Source organism: Mustela nigripes, chromosome 3 (assembly GCF_022355385.1).
Source record: "Mustela nigripes isolate SB6536 chromosome 3, MUSNIG.SB6536, whole genome shotgun sequence".
NCBI lineage: Eukaryota > Metazoa > Chordata > Mammalia > Carnivora > Mustelidae > Mustela > Mustela nigripes.
In genome coordinates, this window is record NC_081559.1 from 80,274,655 (window position 1) to 80,292,056 (window position 17,402).

Genomic DNA, 17,402 nt, shown 5'->3' on the forward strand with positions numbered 1-17,402 from the left:
GCAATAGCACATCATTCACAAAGTCTTACCTGTTGTGGCATGTATCATTTAAGTGATGAATTGCATATGCTTGTTAGAGACTCAACAACTTGGTTATCTAGTTATTTCAGAGCTTTCAGTCAGCTTCCCTGATTTATTGCCCTGGGAAATAATAATACATTCCAAGACCAGAGAGATAACTCTGTATGTATCAAAACAGAAAATAAATTTGATTCTACAATCTAGGGCATAAGAGAAACCATGAGAGATTAACATGAACATTGCAGGATCTTCTCATTTTTATAATACCAAGAAGTAAGGGAATAAGTGAAAAAAATCTATAGTATTTAAAAGAGATAAACAACTACTGTATTTTTCTCCTTTTTTCATAAAATGATTTATCTTTAATAACAAAGTCTTTAAAAGCTCACTTTTATACAACAAAGTCATAATGATAAATGTATGATATCAAATATATCATTGAACTTTTAAAAGAGTATTTAGAAAAGAAATCTGCAGAGTTACAAAACAGAACAGAATGCATAAAAGGATGTCAGAGGCTTACAGATTGCAGAAAGGATCTTAAGAACCTCTCTTTGCCCCTTTCCTTCCCTAGACCTCCCTCCAGGAAGGATCAGTGTGAAAAGCAAGCACATTTGGGTGGATCTCAGTACTACAGGATGTGATATTCACAGTCATGAGTACTGAAGGTAAAGGTCTGGACCTGTTTGGTGTTCCTTCCCCAGCTCCCTTTTGGAGTCTCTGAGTATGTACTCCCATGCAGGTACAGAAGAATCAACTCCTACTGGGCGCTCCAACTCCCACAAAGGTCTCCAGTACCTAAGCCAGTTCTGCTCCAGGTCTTAGAGCTCATCCAGCAGCCCTACATCTTCGACCTGACCATCACACTTAGAGTAAACATAACACAGAAGATCACTTTGATTCTAGGATCCTTCTGATATAAAGGATCCTCAACATGTTCTCACTTAGCCCACTAAGCCAGAGGATTAGGGTTTGAGGAGAATCCTATAATCATGATACAGTGTTCTGCCCACTTGTATGTCATACACCTATATATCTTCCCAAAGAAAAGAAAAAAGAAAGGATGAACTGGAGGGCAGAAGAATGGAGGAGGCGACCCTTTAAGAATAAGACTGTGGGATTGGCAGTCCTGAGCTCACACAAACTCTATTTCTAGGTCTGCCCCTCTCACTAAATTAGCTAATAGGGACTTTTTCCCAAAGAAGTTGGAGTTAAAGAAAGTTTTACATATCTAAATATGTGACTGTATGAGTTCATTTTTTTATGTACATAGATCAAAAAATGTGATTATTTGTATCTCTAATGCAACAGTAATTAGAAATGTTCTCTATCAACCTCCATGCTATAGTGCATTGTAATGACAGTATATACAACACTGTGGTCTCACATTAATAGTGAGAATTGAAAAAAATGGATAATAACACATTCTTAAAAGTCAAATGCTCAGGGTGTCTGGGTGGCTCAGTTGGTTAAGTGTCTGCCTTTGGCTCAGGTCATGATCTCAGTGTCCTGGGATAGAGCCCAGAGTAGTGCTCCCTGCTCAGTGGGGAGCTTGCTTCTCCCTCCGCAAATCCCCCTGCTTATACTCTCTCTCCCTCTCTCTCTCTCTATCAAATAAATAAAATATTTAATAAATAACTAAAAGTCAAATCCTCATGTTTTCTAATGTATTACATATATATACATATACATACATACACACTGTGAAAATTTTAATCATCTTGCCTTAGGGAAAAAAATTAACTTACCACATTGATTCGGTAATAAGAGGAACTGTTCTGATAAATGTTCCTTCCAAAAACACATTATACCAGACTTTACCTTTAAAAAAACCTATTAGTCTATGAAACAAATAAGCAAAATTGTGGGTTGTTTATGTTACTGGTTACTATTGTGTATATTTTATGGAAAAACATTTGCTTTAACTAATTGAAATCACCCATCACTCAGGGAAAAGTTTCCTGTACACTGCATTCATTTTCTAGGAAAAACAAGGAAGTGCCCTCTTTATTATATTACAGTTGTTCTCAGATCTGTACTACTTGTGAAATCAGTATCATATGTCCTTTGCAATTAGAATTTGTTAAATGTCCCAGATAAGAGAACTGCTACAGAATTTTAAGGATTTTCCTTCATCAGAATAAAGACTCACTGGATATTTCTTGGTTAAGAAATACTGACACCATACATCAACCTGGTGTGCAGCTGGGAAATAAAAAAGGCAATTTAATTTCAAGAAAATCACACAGGATCCAGTGGAGTGGAAAAACAGAACAGGCCAAACATGAGTCATCTCCACCATAATTTAATGCCTAAATAGATGTCCTATCAGGAATATCTTCTCAGAACATATTAGATAATAGATACACAAAGAAAAGAGACTAACTATAATTACTGCTTAAGAGTACACCTACTGAGCCTCCTACCTGTTCAATCATAATAGTTTGAGTGCTTTCTACGTGGGTCTGCACTGTGTTTAGTAAGAGTTAATAATAATAGCCAACAGTTAATAAATACGTATTTGTACCAGGCACTGTGCTAAATATTTTACACGGATTATCCAATTTAATTCTCAGAACAAGTACATAAAGTCCTATTAACCCCATTTTCACCATTGAAATAACTGAGTCTTAGATTAAGTAAACGAAAAGGGATCACACAGTTCTTAAGCTTTGGAGCCAAAATTCAAAATCAGCCTGTCTAATCAAAAAGCCCTTCCTCGTAAGTACTATGCCACCTTTCAAAAAATTACATGTATTACAAAATTTTGCAAAGGGAGAAAATGAGCACCAGAGGTAGACAGAGATTTATCGTGGACTCAAAACCATCTGTGCTCTTTGACTATGCCACATACCACCGCTCTGTCAACAGAAAGAATCCGAAAAAATATTAAGCTTCTGGAACAAAGACTGCATTTGAAAAAGTAATCTCTGAAATGAATGCGGATTTCACCATTTCATTAATCCTTCTCTTATTTACAATGAGAGAGCTCTGCTGAAGCAACGCGACAGCAGGAAGAAACATGCCCACGTTTCATCACTCACCAGGCAGGGAAGAACATCGCTTTCCAGGCTAAACATTATTTTGAAATCACTTTGCACTAAGATTGCCAGAAGAAGCTGTCACGGTCTTCAGTGAAGAAACAAAGACATTTGAAGAAACAAAGACATCCTATTGGGCATAATATTCGGTCCCATGATAAGCAGTGATTTAAAGCACTGAAATCCCAAAGTAGACACAAGAACCATGGCTGCTAAACTCAGATAATGAACGAAACTTTTAAAGACTGTTTTTCTAATAATGACTTAAGGACATGTAATTTTCAATCATTTTAAATGGTTTACATCTAATTGTATCCATCTACCAACATCTCTAAAGCAATCTTAAAGTGGTTGCAAAGACATAGTGTGTACATGCAGTACTTTGGATAAACTCAGAATGAGTGACATTATCACTAATTGAGAAAAATAAAGATGGCTCAATTACTCTGAGCATAAATTAAACAAATACAGTAGTTTGGAGTTAAGGGACCTTTAAAGATGATCTAGTCTGACATTTTCTACCAAGTGAGAGAAATTAAGACTCATAGGTTTGATTTTGTGATTAAGATGGCATCTAACTGGAAACTCTTAGTTTTCTACATATGAAACACCTAAGAAGAGGGCAACACAACATTCTCACTGAAATATATAAGACAAATAATATATATATGAAAACTCAACACTGTAGACACACCTCCAGGATCCTGGGTCTTCTTTAACAGAGGAAAATCCCTCTAGAGACTTCCATTATCTCTACCACCCACCGCAACTTAAAAGTATATAATCAATTTCTCATCATGGTCACAGTTCAGCTCTTTCTGCCCATGGATACTGTCCCCTTTAATAAAAACCTTTTTGCACAGAAGAAAGAAAGAACGAACCTCAACATTGCAAAATTTATATTTATATTCAACCTATTGACAGTTCTATAAAGAAATGTCATAAACTATAAGATATATGGGACTTAATAACCATAATAGAAATTAAGACAAGCTTTATTATTGCTTAAAAAAAAAAACACCTGCAATTACCACATTATACTAAAAGTTGGTAGAAAATACTTGGTTTTGTTGGTTTTGTACCCCAGCTGAAAGTCCCAGGATTTATACCAATTATGACATGAATAGGCATGATTATTGTTTGATCAAATAACCAGATTCCTCTTTTTGCACAATTAATGCTTCACCTGCTCCCACCACAATGGGAATTGGAAAAGATTAACTGTCACTCCAATAGAAGTACTAGAGGGCTTCAGTGATGCAGGATGGTGCTAATCACAGAAATATCATCAGTGATGACCCTCCATCTTAAAACTGGGCACTCAATTCCACAAAACCACTTAAAGCTCCAGTTAAAGCAAGTCAATATAGTTTTGTTTCAAGAATGTTTTAAAATAGTTGCACTGCAACTTGACACAAGGAACACCCAAGAGCTCTTATATTTTCAACATGGCTCATTTATTTAAGCTTGTCTTAAGAATAAAAATTTTATACTGAGAGACCCACTAGTTTACCTCCATCTTTTTTTTTTTTTTTTTTTTTTTTTCAGATGAAACTGAGGCACATAGGGCTAAGAAACTTGTCCAAGTTAAATCTACTTAGGCCAGAGCCACTTTATGTCTAATACCACTATTATTACACCCAAAACTGCTCAAGCATACAAGATCAGAAACAGTTAAGTTTCTGATCTCTAACATTAGGAAGGAGAGGTAATATAAAGATGAGAAAACAGCTGCAGGAGAATTGCATACTAGATAATTACCTCTACCTTGGAGGGGAAAAAAAAAAAAAAAAAACATGTTTTGTTTTTTTCCTAAACAGTAAAAGGGTTGTATTTATATGAGGTTTGCTTACATTCATCATTAACTTTTCTACTAAAATTCTGTGAGTGATTAGAGTGAGCCAATTTTTCTTCTTTTAATGAGCCAATGTGCAAGTATTACCTCTAGTTAATTAATCTTAACAAGCAAGCCAGTGTTTCAACTTAGATTTTGATATGTGAAAAATAACTCATTTTTAGGACCTGATCCTGACAAATCTTACTTAACAACCTATAATTTAAAAAACAGTAAGCCAGAAGTCACTCACCTCATGGCCTCACTATACTAGAACATATAATTTCAATACCAAAGCAAAAAGGCAAATTTTTTTCGTACTGCTCATAAATGGTAAATTGAGACACAACAATTTATGACGGGACTTATTAGTGAACAGGTGAATACTGATTTAAAAAGAGAGACTTCTGTGTTATTCTAAACTCGCCTTCAGTAATTAAGATATGTCAGAAGAAACCTTTACACAGAAAAATTACTGGTAAATCATGAGTCACGATTATCAACATTCTGAATTATCTGTGATTTATTTATACTTTGCCTTGCTCATATATGAAAAAGGGTGGCTTGCAAAAATACATACACTATAGCAGAAATTTAAAGTTGTTTGAAAAATACAGCAAAAGTAAAATCAGCTCAGGAGTGTCTGAAGAAACCAGATAAAAGGAAATGAAGGGTGGGAAGAAAAGTCTAAATATGCTAATGTCTTTATTTGCAGCTGACAATCTGTAGCTACCTTCTAATGTTGAAAAACTATATTTAACAAAACGCAATGACCCAATCTCTTACATTTTTTAGAATCTATTTTAATTCCAGAGAAATACTTCAAGGCCTAATATAGCTTTGTGAATAAAAACAAATATTTAGTCTGAAGTTAAGAAATTACTTCTGTTTCAAGACTTTTTATCAAATGTATATGAAATGTTACATTTTAATTAAAAATTAAAGTAGATGGGGCACGCTCATCGGGTTAAGCCTCTGCCTCCTGCTCAGGTCATGATCCCAGGGATGGAGCCCCACATTGGGCTCTCTGCTCAGCAGGGAGCCTGCTTCCCCCTCTCTCTCTGCCTGCCTTTCTGCCTACTTGTGATCTCTGCCAAATAAATAAAAATAAAATCTTAAAAAAAAATTACAAGTAGAGAATTATCCCATCTGCTCCAAGATTACTTTTACCTAAGTGTCTATCTTTCTATCTACATATACACAAAGATATATTCAGTGCTATTCAGCAAATATTTAAAGTGACTGTTCTGTCAAATAATGGCTATTTTTTTACTTTCTTCCTTGTAATTGTCCTTATTTAGTTCTTTATATGTAATGAAACTGTTCCATTTTTAATGAAAATAATAAAAACACTTTTCTTTTTTAAAAAAAACTCTAAGTTGTAATGAAAAGAATATATTTTTAATGCGGGTGTTGAGCATTTGGATGTGCTTAAATGTGTGCAATGCAATTTAATCTGCTACTAATCTTCTTCCTAAGTTACACCTTATTTTGGAACATTCAAGATCTAAGGTATAATTATAATCCTAATCATATAAGGCTTCAAATCCCAACCCAGTTTTATAAACAGGGCCACTTCTAAAACCACCACCACCACCACCACCACACACACACACACACACACACACACAGGCATGTACACACAAACACACACCCTCCATCTCATTTGGAGACTACTTCCCATCCTGTTTATGCACAGATTTTTGCACCCAAAGAAGGAAAACCATTACTCTAGCATTTCTGGGCGGTCCAACATTATTGTCATGTCTACTATCAGCTTCCTCACTCTTATGCTCCTGGTAATATCCAAATAGAAGAACTTCCTGCCATCTTTCAATCTTCAAACCATTCAGGACCTTCTCCAGGGCCCTCGATAAGAAACCATTTTAAGCTCCTAAGGGCAGGCCTGATAGGGTCATTTGAATAAGCCTGCAAAGAAGGATTAAAGTTTCAAGGTAGTCTTTGCTAGTTGTGAGCTAGCATCCGAGAAGCATTTCATGAGCTTTTCCTCCTTCCTCAAGAGCAGATACTAAGTCTGGGTTTGAATCCTAGTCCTGACAATTATTAAGTAGGTAGCCCAGACACATAACTTTATCCCACCACATCCCATTTCCTCTCATGTAAAATAGGATAGACCTGAAGTTGTGAGATTATGTGAGATAACTGAAGTTTTCTAGCACAGTATCTTACCATAACAAGCAGGAATTCAATTCACCTTTCCAGATCTAACTTTCCAGCCTCACATTTGTCAGTAACTACATTACATTACATTACATTACATTACATTACATTACATTACATTGTCTGTCTAGAGTTGAAGGAAAACTTAACATTATCTGATTTTTTTTAAGAGTTAATGAAGGAATAATCTGTGAATAAAATCAGTGAAATCTTGGTTTATGATATAAAATTAACATCAACTATGAGTTACTTGATATAAATACATATAATTAATGAGTGATTAATGTACCTATTTAAAATGAATATAATATCAACCTTGCTCCCACATGGTTCAGAGTATGATCTTCTGCCAGAACTTAAAAGAATTGAAAGAAATCTTAGGTAGGATGTCTGACTTCTTCCTCCCTCTAATACTACTTAGCTATGTCACCTCAAAATTAATACTTCAGCACTACCAACCCTCCATTCCCTTGAGGATTTGGGATTATACCATCCAAACAGCCCTCCTTGTCCATGAATTCAATAGTTCATTCTTGCTTCTTATTTGTAAGAATAAGAGAGTGACAGTGTGAGCTACACGGCATTTCATTAAAGAATCATTGATCCGCATGGCCCTTGCATGTAACTATTAGGCATGTAATGACAGTTTAGAGCCTCTTCTCTTTTTGGAATATCCACATGGTAGCACAAAACATCAACATCAATTACTCCCTGGAAACCCTGCCTGCCTTCTTAGTTTTCATTATCCACCCCCAAATGAAAAGCAATGGTATCTGTGAGTAAACATCTCTTTGGTTTATTGCTAATTTCTATGAAAATATATATGATAAATACAAAAGAGAGGCAAAGTAGATAGCTATTTGATATTCAACCTTCTGTCAGAAATTATTCACGCCAATTAACTAGAATGCTGTGGTGTTCCATCTATTTTAAAACACTCATTTTCTAGCCCAGTAGGTTTAGAATTTCAGGAAACAATATTTGTGTTCTACCAAGCTCAAGGAAAATGATGTTGTTGCAAATATCCCTAAGAAATGTTATTAACATTTTGCTTAAAATAACCACTTATTTATTTGTCCAACATTTAATGATTATCTATGAGTGTGTCAAGAGCTGAAGACACCTAGAAGAATAAGACAGATTTCCTGCCCTCTGGAAGCACATGGTTCAGTAAAAGAGGCAGATAAATACACAGATTTTGACAATTCAGTTTGATAATGAAGACATGCACAGAGCAGAATGAAAAGTGCCTGGTAATAAAGGAATTACTCACAAAGGATTGACTAGCACAGTGCCTGATGCTTAATAAGGATCTGATGCTTAATAAGAATTTCTGAATATTAAATGAGTTGATTTTGAGCTGAGAGCTTAATCTGTATGTAAAGTCTTAGAGACAAGATAGGGAAGGTCATGCTAAATAGAGAAAACAATCTCTGCAAAAACATTTTAATATTGTACCCTGAGTGATGCAATAGTTTAGTGAGACTGATGAAGCCACAGAAGTAGGTACGGTCTGACCACTAACAGTTTTGTATGTCAAGATAAGAAGTTTGAGTTTTATCCTGATGGATATGGGGATAATATTTGCATTCAAGAATTCAAGAAAAAGACTTAAAATAATTTGCAGAGAAAAAAAGATAGGAGGCAAGTAAACCTGTCAGAAGGATATTATAGTAATCTATCCAAAGAGGGCCCGAAATACAGCCCTTTCAGGAAAAAATAAAATAAAATAAAGGCATATTTAAAACAATTTAAGAGGTAACAATTGATCACAAGCAGAAGGTAAGGCAGAGGGAAGTACCTAGAAAAATTCCTAGGACACTGGCTTGTCCTAGGAAAAGTCAGTTAACAGTGACACCATCTACTCAGAATTTAAGAAGAAATACACCAGGAAGGGAAGACAAAAACCCACTAACTTTTAGACGTGTTAAATTTCAAATATTTGCGGCATAATATCCAGGCGTGTACATTCAGCTTGATGTAGGAAAAATGGATATGAAACTAAAGAGAAAAAGATTCTACTAAATAAACATAAAAACTTCTACTGAAATTGGTTGAAACTGTGGGCATCAGAGAGATCACCTAGGAATAGCATAGAGAAGAGGACGAAGAATGGGACTCCAGGAAAGGTCAGTACACAGGAGAGGGCAACGCTAATCAAAGAGCAGAGCATGCAGAGGTCAGAGGGGTGTGAGAAGAACCAAGAAAAGGAGGTGTTACAGAAGACGAACGAGAGTTAAAAATATAAATCATCAGTAACGCAAAAGGTCAATTAAGATGAGGAGGAAAACGAGCATCATCAACTGATCGTCCCTATGAACAGGCCAGTATGCTAAATTCTTCACATAATTTATCTCATTGACAATTCTCAAAAACCTTGAGTTGTGTACTATTTCACCCATCTCACAGTCAGGAGATGGAGCTCAGGGAATTGTGACTTTTCTAATAACAGCAAGAAATGGAAGTCAAACACACACCTGCTTAGTTCTTACGCCCTCTTCTCACAGAAAAAACAACATTCCTGGAAAATTAACATTTTCATACACGAATCTAATATGCAAAATAGGATGGTCAAAGTCTCGGCATCAACAGGAGAAAGCTAAAATCAATGAAAGCTGTGTTGGTTTGTCATTAATAGGAACTTAAATATGCACAAAGAAAACAGTTTGCATATAAAGGGCTCTACAGAGAAAATGAGGCACATAGTTGAGCCCATATGGGATTGCCGTAGGAAATGGGAGTTTCAGGTCTGAGCAAAGTACAGCTATTTCCGCCATGTGGAATGCAGTAACGCCACAGTACCCTCCATGTACAGAGCCTAATTCTGCAAGGAAACCAGTTACCCATCTCTTCCCTCTCCTGCTACCAGTGAGATTATATTTTATAAAGCTTGAGTCCCTTTATTTTCCCACCCAACTCAAGAATGTTATGGTTGTCCACTATCTCCAAAAGTCCAAACTTCAGAGCCAGGTATTCACATCTATTCATATTTTCCCCCAATTTATCTTCATCTTTATCATACCCGGAGATACTCCGGCAAGAAAATTAATCTCAGCTCTGTGCAGACACTCAGTTTCCACTTCAGTCCTTATTCTATTTTCTCTCTCTGGAACTCCTTTTTCCAACGTCCTCTTCTCCTCATGCTTCAAGGCCTCCGAAATATCACTTCCTCCCTAAAACTGCTCCTGATTCTGTATTTCTATATCCTTCAACTCACCTTTAACCTCCCTTCAACCCATCATTTACTAGCTTTGAATTCATCTTTGTATACCATGCAAAAAAAGGATCTCTGAAGCCCTGAACTCAAAACGCATATGTAGGGGCGCCTGGGTGGCTCAGTGGGTTAAAGCCTCTGCCTTCGGCTCAGGTCGTGATCCCAGGGTCCTGGGATGGAGCCCCAGGTCAGGCTCTCTGCTCAGTGGGGAGCCTGCTTCCTTCTCTCTCTCTCTGCCTGTCAAATAAATAAGTAAAATCTTTAAAAAAAAAAAAAAGTATATGTAATAGAAAAGTTAAATGGATCCTCTCTTGCAAGATTAATAACATCTTTGGTATTTAAATAAATCCATCCCAAGCATTTTTTCATTATGTGGCTCATACTCAATTTGATATAATGAGTGAAAAATAAAAAATAATTTTATATCCCATAAGCTTCTCCTGCCTTAGGATGCCTTCATCTTACTATGAATAAAATGTCTTCTTTTGCCAATGCAAAACTGCTTACCTATGAACAAAAATACTTTGAATAACCATTATATCTATGTAATATTAACCAAATATTTGAGGCAAATATATTTTATAATATAACTTCATTAAAATAATAATCATTACATTACTTGCTATATACATATGTATATATTATGGTGTCTTACATAAAACACAATGAAAATGCTGTGACCTAAATGTGCAATGTTCAAGAGTTTAATCAGACATTCCAAAGCATGTTTCCACTCTGGTGTGAAGTGTGTTGTCATTAATTAAAACGTATACCGATAATCCCTCCTTGCACCATTAATGTCTTACCAAACATGTGATTAATTTCTCTATAAAAGCATGCTTTCTAATGGCTCTTAGCATTTGGTAGGAATCCTACTAATAGCTATTTTACATTTAAACATTAAAGATCTAAATTTCCAAAGGAGTTCTTATTCTTATAAAATTTATTTTGATCCTGGAACAACTTTCAACTCCATGCAAAAATATTATCTTCATGAAAGCTTGCTTTCTTCACTGCATAGAAGTTTGGAAGAGGAATAGGTCTGTAACACACTGCTGGCAGGCTATCTAAGTGAAGATGTTGATAAGGAAGTTAGAGATGTTGGTGTGAGGCTGGGAGTGAAACTAGATTAAGACTTAAATGTATGAATCACTCATGCTGAGAGGATAACTGAAGTCATGAAACCATAATAAGGTGGGCAATTAATATTGAAGAATGTATAAAAACTAAAGGAAAAAAAAGGTTAGGTACAGACTGAGGAAGGAAAGAAGAAAGACAAGCCAAAAAAGAGAGAAAAAATGTAGTAAGGGAGAAACAATGTAATAGAAGGTTGTGGACATCAAGAGAAAGTTTTAGGAGGAGAATGAAATACAACTATGCAGTCATTGATGACCATGAACAGAGCAGTTTACTGGAATGGGAGACGTAGAATCTAGAGCGACATGGTGATAAAACTGAGTGGCTGGAATATAGGTTACTTTGGGGGAAAGAAAAGTAGTAAAAGGAAAATTAGGATATAGTTCAAAGATGTATTTAATGTGAAGAAAGGTTTTGGATTTTGTTGCTTTGGTTTTTCTGTTTGCTTTTCTAAGTGCTCTGTTTCTGTTTTATTCTTGCTATTGTTGTTGTGGGGCTGTTGTATACTCCATGTTTTGTTTTAATGAAGTTTTATGCATATCTTTCAACTCCTCTTGTTTTCTTCTTAACTCACATCAGTCTCTACCACTTCCATCCCTACAACACCACTAACACTCCATTTGCTAAAGTCGCGGTAATCCCTGTTCTATCAATGTCAGAGACCACTTCTCTGTCTCAGCTGTATCTGAAATTTGCTACCTCATCTATTTGGTCTATCATGTTGTTCAAGTCTGCTGGTTCCTTTCTGTCTGATCTATCCACTATTGGAATCAGGGTATTGGAAGTGGGATATTGAAGTCTTCTACTATTACTGTGTTACTGTCTATTTCCTCTTCAGCTCTGTCAATGTTTGCTTTATATATTTAGTTGCTGTGAAGTTGTGTGCATATATATTTATAACTGTTATACCTTCCTGTTGAAGTGACCCTTTTCTTAATATATAATAACCTTCTTTGTCTCTTTGGACAGCTTTAACTTAGTTTACTAACAAAATGAAAGACAACCTACAGAACGGGAGAAATATTTGCAAACCATGTATCTGATGAAGGGCTAATATCCAAAATGTATAAGTAATTTCTATAACTCAAAAATAAAAGAACAAATAATCTGATTAGTAAATAGGCAAAGGACCTGAATGGATATTTCAAAGAAGGTATACAAATGGCCAACAAGCACATGAAAATGTGTTCAACATCACTAATCATCAGGGAAATAAGAATCAAAACTACAATGAAATACCACCATGCAGCAGAGAGGCAGAGGGAGACACTGACTCTCTGCAGAGCCAGGAGCCTGACATGGGGCTCAATCAGGACCTCTACTTGTGTTTTGCATAGTTTCTTTCTTAAAGACAAGTTTTGGGTTTGTTTGTTTGTTGTTTTTTTTTTAAGATTTTGCTTATTTATTTGTCAGAAAGAGAGCACAAGCAGGGGGAGCAGCAAGGAGAGAGAGAGAAACAAGCTCCCCACTGAGAAAGGAGCTCACTGAGCAAGGACCCCAGTGTGGGGCTCCTGCCACAACCGTGGGATCATGACCTGAACCAAAGGCAGACACTCAACTGAGTTAGCCACCCACGTGCCTCTATTACTTAGTCTTTAAAAAGAAAGAAATCCTTCTATTTCCAACATGGATGAACCTAGAGGGCATTATGCTAAGAAAATAGGCCTCACTCCTCATGTCTTCTCTGGTTCAGTGAACTGCACTACTAACCATTCAGTTGCTCAAGCCAAAAACCTAGAGTCATCCCTGATTTCTTACCTACAAATCCATCATCAAATCCTCCTAACCCTGCTTTTGAAAATATTTCCATAATCCATGTAGTTCAATGCCTCTCCACCACCACCTCAATCCAAACCAAAATCATCTCTCACTTGCACTCTCAAACAGCCTTCTAGCTGCTTTCTGCCTGACACTCTTGTCCCACTTCAGTCCATTATCTGTGTCAGCTGAAGGAATTTTCTAAATTATCAATCAGATCATATTACCACCCTGCCTATTATTCTTAAAATCTAAAATACTTTACCTAAATTGTTTCCAATGAAGCCTATACCATCAAGCCCTAACCTACTTTTTCAACCTTATCCTGTGCCACTCCTCACCTTGCCTGGTATGTTCCAGGCCAGCCTCAGTTTATAGCCGTAATTAATTAGTCTCTACGTGGAATGTACCCTCCTCTGAAATTTCTCTTGTGGACTTTTTCCTCTTATTCAATTGTTTCTGATTTGTCTTTGTTATTAAGTTATAAAGAAAAAAGGGCATTTGCATGATCAGTAGCTGTATCCTATGAACTACAGACAAAGTTAATTTGCTTAAGTAAAGAAATCATATCCAGAACACTACCTGCTAATGAAGCCACTACCTGATAATTCCTTCTACAAGTGCTGTTGCCTTCTATACAAGATAGACACGTTTAATAGGAATGTAACTTGAATCTCCATTCTTACTTCTTTCAAGTATATGATGGTGCAATAAATATCTGAAATCACTGTAGGAAAGCTCTACTTTATTATGATGGCAAGAAGCAGCAGCTCCAGGGCCTTCCACTGGACCCTCCTCATGACTAAATAAATCAGGGAACCAATATGAGCATTCCCACTAATTGCTGAGTATGTGCATGTTAAACAATCACTGTGCTTTGAGTCAAGCAGCAACTGCAACTGGCAATCTAACTTGCTTCCAGGTTTGTCATCCCTCCCTATGTGCGATAAAAGCAGAAAAATCCATTTGGACAGGACTGATCTGTAACCAATCTCTTATTCCCAGTGCTCTCAACATAAGCTTCAGTATACCTATCTCTCCTCGTATGTGTACAAACACAAGACTGATACAACTATGTTGGGCTGTGTAGCAAACAAGGCAGTAACTACTTGATTATACCACCCATGTGGTTAAACCAAAGCAAGGTAATTGTCATTCAATCAGGTTTACCAACAAATCCCAAACTGACTGAAGTTACAGTGCTCTTCAAGTTTTATGTTTATCTGTGGAAGAGAATGGTCCACAGAATGTCTCTCCATTGGGAATGAGGATGGGCTTTGTGCCATCTATTGTCCCTGTACCAATAGCAATGAAACCAAAGATCAGCAAGTCAGTCTAAATTCCTTTGAAAAGAGTCATAATAGGTAATAGACTGGACTTAGATTACATTTTGCCAGTCTGAAATGAGACATACTGATCTTCCTGGGACTAACTCTCCCTTGAGTGAGCCCAAAACCTTGGGGGACAGAGAGGAGGTCAATACTGCAGGACCGCAATACTGCATTCTGATGCTTGGAGTCATGTTGATAGTATCCTTAATTAAATATTTTCTGAAACAAACTGAATGGATTTAGCCTCAGCCTCAATCCTTCAGATTAATCAGAATGATCAATGAAGTGCATATAAATGTGCAAATCTGAGTTTTGCCAAGAACAGGTAGGACCGAGTAGACTTATGGGAAAGGCATTCCACCATGGACTCTGAGCAAAACCACATGCTCTTGGCAGTTCCATGAATACAAGGCCCTGATTGCTCTTTACCCAAGCCATTTCCCATGGTTGTGTTTTCAGCAATCATTCCAGGTATAAAGTAATGTCTCCATCAGCCAAAGCATACACTTGCCGCAGAACAGGTAGATTCCCAAGCTCATCATTTCTCATTCTGAACACAAACCCACAGCATGCACATCAGCTACTTGTGCCCTCTGAGACTATTATCCTTCTGAGACTTTGAGAACAGGGGAAATAATGATACAAAAGTTATGCCCATTCTGCTTGTTATGCAGTAAGAAAGCTCTTTATTACAAGGGTCTTATGTATTCCATGAAACTGTAACAGGCTAACTTATTAGCGTGTTAGGATAGTAAAATCAATCCCAGACTCTGACAAAAGCCACTCAGGTTTAGTCAATCAACTGAGCAAACTCAGAGAGCCTCTCCCAGGTACTCAAGACAACACTGAACCCAGAGTCTTTGCTTAGAAATATGCAGATAGTGATCGTTTTGGCAAGTTTGGTATCTCTTCCCAGGTCATATTTTGTATCCATCTTCTTGTGGCATATGGAGCTTTCTGTCTAATTGTAGGTCTAGAAGAAATGATAAGAAGTGGAACTGAATTTTAAGGATGATTGACATTTCGCAGAAACATGATTACTTCAGGAGAGTTCATCATGTGTTCTTCAACCAAATGGCAACTAACCTCCTCAGTCAACAGTAAAAGAACTGCTTCTGTTGTTCTTTTGGAACTTGGAAGACTCTAATCTAGAACCATTCAAAAAGCTGAGCATTCTTGAAAATGTAGTTCCCAGCCTCTAAAGGAAGTGGTAAAGGTGCTGAGTTGGCAAGAGAAAATCCACCACAAATGAGATAAGCAATCATTTATTGGATGATTTTCAAGCACGAAAGTAAGCTTAAATTTCCCCTAAATTTTCCTACTCCACCTTAAGCTGAATTTGAATTTCATTTATAGGTGCACAAGCAAAATTAGAACTTTGTCCTATGTTAAGACACAAACTCATAAATTTCAATAAAATGCCTATTAATTTGAGTGACTCAAATGATGCTTTCTTGAAATGGAGTTTTAAAGACAAGACAAAATGAGCAGAGAACATAAGAACTTTTAAGTTTCTGAGAGGGATCAATACCACAAACTGAGAACAAGGGGAGAGAAGAGAAAAACAAGATAGTGAGAGGGACTAAGCCACAGTTTTTGCCTAAGAGTAGCCTAAATAAAATGAGGGAAAAATTGTCTTTGGTTTCCATGTTAAAACAAATAAAATTAATTTAAAGGCCCTTACTAAATTGTGACAATAAAGTTACTGGCTTAAAAATAAGTTGTTTCACTGAGAAAGAACTATTTTATTTTATAATTAAACTTTTCATTGTTGAACCATGAAAATAAATAAATTTATTACAATACTCATGCTATAAAGGATAAATATGTCCTTATCAGTCAAATTAGAATTCTACTTCATTCATCTTAATAGAATTTTTCCCCCAATGTTTTATTTAGAAAAATTTCCAATAATAACACTGTGTTTATAGCTCCCTTCTACCCAAAAAAAAACAAAAAAACAAAAACCAAAACAAGCATGACTTTTTTTTTTTTTCATGGTAAAGTCATTTACCAGATGTTAACTGATAGAAGTCAATCATCTGAGAGGCATCCAGACAATTGGGAAAGCTGAATCTCTTAAAGTGTTTATTAGGAATATAAAAGAAATATTGTAAGATTGGACTAGCACACACAAATCAGCAAAGTTGGAACCCCTAATTCCTTTCTACTACTAATGAGAAGAGACCCCAGGAGACATAAAAGAAATTGTAATCCCCAAAGAAAATGCCTAGCAAAAATTGCCTGAATGATATGAAAAAGATGTCTTCGGAAGGAAAAAGAGAGAGGATTAGATAAATGCCAGAGTTTTCAGAATACAATCAGAAGAGCTGAGACCAGTAATCCCCTGTTGATATATGATAGAAACCACTGACAAAAAGTGCCTTTCAAGATACTGGCACGAGGAACTGAATTCACAGAAGAACATTATTTACCTGTGCTTGGTCTGTGAATGTACTGTGTAGAAAATAATGATAGGGATCAAAAATTTCAATCTTACTGACGGTACCGAGGGATGATGCTGGAAGACTGTGCTGGCAAGTTCATCTTCAAGTTCTGCTTTCAATTGTTATAAATTTTCTCAAAAAATAACACTTCAGTGTTGATATTTTTCAACTGGTCCCTTGGTGACTATTGTAAAGAAGATTGAGCAAAATCTATTCAAATGTTTTGTGTATTTCATCTAGTATATATTTATTATTTCCCAATATTAATCCATAAAGCTGTCACTGTATGGTTCCCTGTACTGATCAAAATACATTCCCTGAGACCAAGGATTAGATATATTCTGTAAGCACAATAAATAGTAAATTAAGGTTTTAACACAATAGAAAATGAAAAACAAAAGATCAGGTATGAAAAACATAATACAAAATATAATAAAA